Below are 7,269 nucleotides of genomic sequence, written 5' to 3'. Positions count from 1 at the left end.
ACAGTTTCATCAGCATCCTTTCCTAAGGCCCATGCCATAAACTGTCCTGAGAAGGTAAGAGATACAGAACTGAAAACTTTCCAGTATTGGCCTACCCAACTCCAACCTCTCATGCCAGCCAACTCCTCATCTGTCCCTAATTCTCTTTTTGTACTCTCACAATTAAATTATCCTTCCAATAAAATTCCAACTCCATTATTTACATAATGAGTTGGGATCTACATAGTTCTGTGAGAGCACAGAAAACCATGACATATCTCCCTCATGTCCAATCTTGGCATACATCCACATATATAAAACCCTAGAAGGGTATATATTGAAATCTCTCTTTCTCTTGATTTGATTTTGTAAAATGTTTTATCCTATGGTTATTGATCACTTATATTATAATCTCCAAAAAACACTTTTAAAAAGAGCCAATGAGTAAATATCAGCTATCTCTCTAACATATATGCACTCTGTCCCTAATTCTCCAAAAAGGTTATGGTTCATGGTTCAATGTGATAAAAAAAAAAAAAACTAATTTTCAAGGTATGGATATATTCCCTTAAAGGATTTATAACTCTCATAAGTCTAAGAACCAAGCTACTTTAGGATTTCAGAAAAGCCCAGTGTATGCCAAGTGAGATAAATTTCTTTTCAAAATACTGTAACTTTTTTTCCTGTACACTTGGAGTAAAAAAACAGGCCCCTAACTGTTTGGAAGCAACAGAAGAATCTGATCATGAGTGATTATCTGACCTGGGAATAACTCCATTCTCAATATTAGTTGTAAGACACAGGAAGAATGGTGCATATTAAAGAGTTAATACATCAGACCCGAGATTGTTATCCTTAGAAGGGCATGCTTACAAAGTTGGCTGACATCTTGAGAACTTGGCTCTTGGAATCCTCCCAGTCAACAGTTAACTGATTAGAGTAGCACACTGTGCATAGACTATCTGCACAAGCAATGTGGTTTAAGCTGAACACCTGCCTTCCGTCTGGGAGTTTGGCATTTTGGTATGAACTAGGCAGAGCACTTATGTAATTAGTCACTAATAAAAATCTGGGGTGCTGAGTTTCTAATAGGCTTCCATGGTAGAAAACATTTCGCATGTGTTGCTGTATTTTCACTGCTGGAGGGAAGTGTACTTTGCATAATCCTTCATAAAGGGAAGGAAGCACACAAAGCCTGCACAGGGAGTTCTCCAGGATCTAGCTGTGTTTTATTTCCCCTAAGATCCAACTTCACTAAGCCATTACAATAACTTGTATCCAGCAATAAAAATGTTATGCTGAGTCCTAGGAGTCTAGCAAATCACCAAACCTATGGGTCATCTTGGGGAATCTCTGACACAAATTCATCTTGCTGCTGACAGCTAAACCCATTATTTAATGAATATTCTATGTCCTGAACAGAGAATTGAACTTCAGGAAGGTGGCTCTGACATGCTACCTTAAATGACCACCATAGTCCAGTCAAAACTCTGAAAGTGTCTGGTGGGCACAAAATTCATCATGTAGCAAATATATATTGAGTATATATCACATGTCAGCAGTGGTAGTTTTAGAATGGCAGTCATGTAAGGCTCAAAATGTTACTCATCATATCTAAACCACTGAATTCTCTAGGAAATTTTATTTCATTAGACTTCATAAAAAATTTCATTAGATTTTTCTCCTTCCTAAATCCTAGCACTATATTAGGAGTAGTACAGCTCTCATTAAGATGATCTGGTTTGGTCAAGGGATGTAGCTCAGTAGTAGAACATATGTCTACCATGTGGCAATCCCTGGTTCTACTCTCAGCACTGAAGAAATTATGTTTGTCATTTTCTTTCTTTTTTTTATGTTTGTCATTTTCTGTAGACTTTCACAACTAGTGCTGCCACTCAGTATTCATCAAAGTAGTATTCTATTTCTATTAACATAAGAAGTTAACCAATATTTAAAATCTTGTTTCTGAAAAGCACTATTCAGGGCCCTCCATATTCTGCCTACATGTGGGTCCTATACATGTGAACAAACAGGCAAAGCAAAAGTGCTTTAAGTTCTGGAAGCTCATCTGCAATGTTATAACTCCTTAAACAAAATGGCTAGCTCTACTTTGCCACACTGATTTTGTTTACATTAATATACTACCCTATTTACCCAAATAGTGATTCAGAATAATGTCTTTCATGTCTACAATTTCCCCACACTAGTAAGGAATCCTAGAGTACTGACAGGATCCACAGTAATAAAAAAAAATGTGCATACAGACCAGTCAGTAAGGTCTATAAAACAGTTCCCTGAAAAGTTCCAGGGGCAGTGTATGTGAAATATATTGTTTTCTCTGTCAGATACATGACCATTATATAACCATGCCAAAAATGTCTGTGAACATTGAAGGCCATGATAGCCTTCTGAGTTCTAATTGCTTCTTACTCAAACAGTTTTAGTGTCTCTCCCACTATATTCATCAGTCACCCTATATTTGCCAGGAAGACTATATAAGGAATCAAGATACACAGTGAAAAAACTATTTGACTTCTACGTATAATAATTAGTTGTAATGCTTGCTGAAAATGAATGGACAATACCTAGGAGAGCCATTATGGAAGTTTTCCTGCCACCACAAAACACAGAATATGGCAGAATTTTCCCTAGGTAAATCCAACAGCAGTGTACCCCTAATCCAGAAAAGGGTAATGTCTCTTCTCTCCTTGCCTGTTGAATCTAAGAATTACATTGCCTGACTTATAAAAAAACAGGCTGCAAACAATAGCCAGTATTCTAATAATTATCTGTAACCCACCTCACTACCTTTCTAAGAATACTCTCATTTTCACATTCTTTCCCTCAGGACCGCTCATCCCAGTTGGTGCTGATATTGACTCTAATTCATTTGCATTTGTCCTTTCTCCCAGTTTTTAATCTCCCTTCTGGTTCCATGCTGCAAATTCAAAGTCCTATCTCTAGCCATCTTTAATTTAGAATACCATTCATTTAGATTCCTTCTCTTTCTTTTACATTATTTTTTCCTGCATTTGTGGCACATCTTGTTCTCAACTTCTTCCATCCCAAGGTGCATTGGATGAAAATCTTCTCCCACCTTGAGCACAACATAATCAACTAGGATTTATTCCTTGGACCCAAGGATGTTTTTTATATAGTTAGTAAATGTGACACACTACAAAAACAATGAGGATGATAATAATAATACAATAATAATACAATATTTTCAATACATGGACAAAATGTATGATATATATATCTACATATATACATATATGTAGATATATACATATATACATATATGTAGATATATAGATATATAAAGAGAGAGCACATTTGTTCATGATAAATATTTAAAAAGAAAAACAACAACGAAGTAGCTATAGTGAAAATATGCCTCCAGGTTCCATTTGACCAGCCGTAATTAACATCATACTTCAGGGTATAAAAGCTATAGTCTTTTCCTCTGAGACTAGAAATAAAACAAGAATTCCTATTCTCATTAGTTCTGTTCTATACAGTACTAAGAGTTTAGCCAAATCACATAGGCAATAACAATAACAGGCACCAAAAGGCAATAAAATCCTATTTTCAGGTACCATGATTATATAGGTCAAAAACCTCTAAAGAATATATTCAAAATTATTGAAACTAAGAATTCATGTTAGTTGTGGTGCCCATAATCCCAGTACTTGGGAAGTTGAAGAACTGTCATGAGTTCAGGGCCACTGTGGACTACAGAGTGAATAGCAGGTCACTTAGGCCTGTAGAAGAACCTGTTAAAGAATGAATAAATATATGCATATATGTAAATAAATAGCTCATGAAAATCTAATTCTGTAAAATTTCAAGATATGAAGTCAAAATTAAAATCACACATATGTTTATATATTAGCAATGACCTAGCTAATACAGAAACTAATCCCCTTTATAATAATGTGAAAATAAAATTCCTAAGAGGAACAACCAAGAAAAAAATTTAAAAACTTAAAACAGAAACTGAGAAAGAAACTAAACAAATAAATGATTGCATATACTATGTCTGAGAACTATAAAAATTAATATTGTTAAATCAGCTATCCTGCCTCAGAAGATCTATAGATTCAATGCAGCCTCTACAAAATTGCCAACTTCTATCTGCATCCTAAAAAATTATCCCTATACACACAAATGTAGTGCTTACCTCTCATCAAAGAAGTTGTTTTTTTTTTTTCCACAGACAGAGGCTATTATATAAAGCCCAAGACTGGTCAAATGCAGAGAACAACAGACCATGGGGTGCCCAACAAGAACCGGCATATATCTACAAGGCAACCCTTACACTGAAGGCTCAGGGAACATCATAGAAGGGGCAGAAAGAGTATAAGAACCAGAGGACTGGGATATGTGCTGCAAGATAGTGTCTTCTAGGCATAACATGGAAACTCTACCCATGGAGTATCAACAGTATAGTAACCTAAGTAAGATAATATGCACAATAACAATACAAGCTGAAAGTCCAACACAATTATGGGGAATCTCAAGAACCCCACCCATACATGAACAGCTACAGTCATTTAACGGCTGCTGAGAGAGGGAAAAATCAGTCTTCTCTAGGGAAGACTGCATAACCTAATAAATAGGTTATGCAATCCCAAGTAGTCACCCTTAAATACATACACATATTGAACAAGACTAGACTCAATAGATTCAGGAGGGTGTGTGTGTGTGTGTGTGTGTGTGTACATGCATGCTATAGCACACATGGCATTCAGAGGACAACTTGTGGGACTCAGTCCTCTCCATTTTACCCTAACAATAATAATTATAGAGCTCATGAGTTCCAGAGGAAGTGGAGGGGCAAGGAAGGGAAGTGGAAGGGATAGAAATTACGTGGATATAACAAATATGTAGGGAATTCTGCAAAATTAAAACAATAAACAAACAAATAATAATAATTTAAAAACCCTGCTCCAGTGCCACGCCTGCCTGCCCACTGCTATCCTCCCAGCCACGATGGTTATAGACTAATCGACAAGCCCCCAATGAAATGCTTTGTTTTAATAAAAATTAAAGACGTGAAGTTGGAAAGGGACATATTGTGGAAATATGGGGGAATTAGGCTCCCAGCCACGATGGTTATAGACTAATCGACAAGCCCCCAATGAAATGCTTTGTTTTTAAAAAAAATTAAAGACGTGAAGTTGGAAAGGGACATATTGTGGAAATATGGGGGAATTAGGAATTGGAGGGGAGTGGGGCATAGATAGGATCTTACTTCACTGCATACATGCATGAAATTTTCAAAATAAAAAAAAATTAAATCAAAGAAATTACCAATGCAGAATAAAAATGCTAAACCACAATTCAGACAGAAGCATAAAACTCAAAATAGCAAAAAATGATCCTGAAAAAGCAGGAAAAAATGATGACTTCATAGTTTCTAGTTTCAAATTATATTTAAAAACTACAGGCATCCAAACAGCCATGCTGGCCAATGGAACAAAAAAGAAGTCAGAGCAAACTCATACATATACCATAAGTAATCTTCAAAAAGGATGCGGAAAAGTACATAATGTGGGAAGGAGAGAGTTCTCCAAAAATCATATTGAGAAAATTGAATATCTACATCTATAAACCAGAAAACTCATTTCAGCTATTCACAAGAATCAACTCAAGTGCAGTTCAAGCTGTACCATAGTGAAACTATGCAATTCCTAGAAAAGGCTTTACACTCAGGTTTTGTATAGAACATCAAATAACAGGAAAATAAATAAGTGGAATTACACCAAACTAAAAGTGTTCTCAGTAAGAAAGGCAATGGGGCTATAGAGATGGCTCAGTGCATAAAGGCTCTTACTGACAGGCCTGATGACCATTCCTGGAATCTACATGTTAAAGGAAGAAAACTGAATCAGACACGTTGTCTTCTGACCTCTATATGTGTACATGCGCATAGACACATATACACAAGGTTTAATTAAATAAAGAAATGTAAAAAGAAATTTATAATAAACCAGAAAAGTAACCTACAGAAAGAGAAAAAATATTTGGAAAACATTCATCTGATAAGGCATTAATTCCCAAGCAGTAAAAGCAACTACATTTACTAAATTATCTAAAAATCAATTGTTATATTTAAAAATGATAGGGCTGGTGAGATGGCTCAGTGGGTAAGAGCACCCGACTGCTCTTCCGAAGGTCCAGAGTTCAAATCCCAGCAACCACATGGTGGCTCACAACCATCCGTAACGAGATCTAGCACCCTCTTCTGGAGTGTCTGAAGACAGCTACAGTGTACTTACATGTAATAAATAAATAAATCTTTAAAAAAAATGATAAAGAACTTGAATAGAATCTTTTTTTATCCCAAAGAAAACATAGAAGTCAAGGCTGGAGAGATGGGTCAGTGATTAAGCACGCATACTGCTTGTGCAGATGATCTGAGTTCGGCTCCCATCACCCACATGTTAGGCAGCTTACAAACACCTTTAACTCCAAATCCAGAGGATTCAACATCCTTGTCTAGCCTCTGTCCATAGCTGCAATCATGTGCCCTATCTTACTCCCAAACGCATACACCTAATTAAAAATAAAACTAATCTTTTTTTTTAAAAAAAAATACAAATAACCAATGAAAACACAAAAAATTCTCTGTATCACTAATAATCATGAAATGTAAATCAAGACCATAATGTGATATCATCTCATACTTAAGATGTCTAGTATAAAAAAAAAATCTGTGGATAGCATAACTTAGCAATGATGGAGAAAAAAGAGGAAACTTAAAGGAAAACAATATGGAAGTTCAAAAATACTTAGAAACTAAACTTAGATGATTCAGAAATCCCTCTTCTAGAGACATACCCAAAGACAATGAAATCAGCACATCATAGAGGCAGCTGCATTCTTTCCAGCATTCATTATTGTTAATGGCCAAGATAAATAGTGCAAGTGAAAACACTTGATAGTGTTTTGATAGGTGAATAAAGAAAATGAAGTATATACATTCTAACCATTCTATATTCCAGACACAAGCGAGCAAGAAACATTTTTCCTTCTGTATCCGGCTTTATTACTTGGGATAATATCTTCCAGATTCATCTGTGTTGTATTCGGGCTGGATCTCCTACTTGCAAAGCCGAACAGGTTTTGTCTCAGGAAGAAATGAGAGGTGAGGAGGGTTTTTCCTTTGTTTATTTGTTTGTTTGTTTGGTTTTGGTTTTTTGAGACAGGGTTTCTCTGTATAGCCCTGGCTGTCCTGGAACTCACTCTGTAGACCAGGCTGGCCTCAAACTCAGAAATCTGCCT

The sequence above is a fragment of the Mus caroli genome, chromosome X (genome assembly GCF_900094665.2).
Source record: "Mus caroli chromosome X, CAROLI_EIJ_v1.1, whole genome shotgun sequence".
Lineage (NCBI taxonomy): Eukaryota > Metazoa > Chordata > Mammalia > Rodentia > Muridae > Mus > Mus caroli.
Note: the sequence above shows the minus strand (reverse complement) of the source record.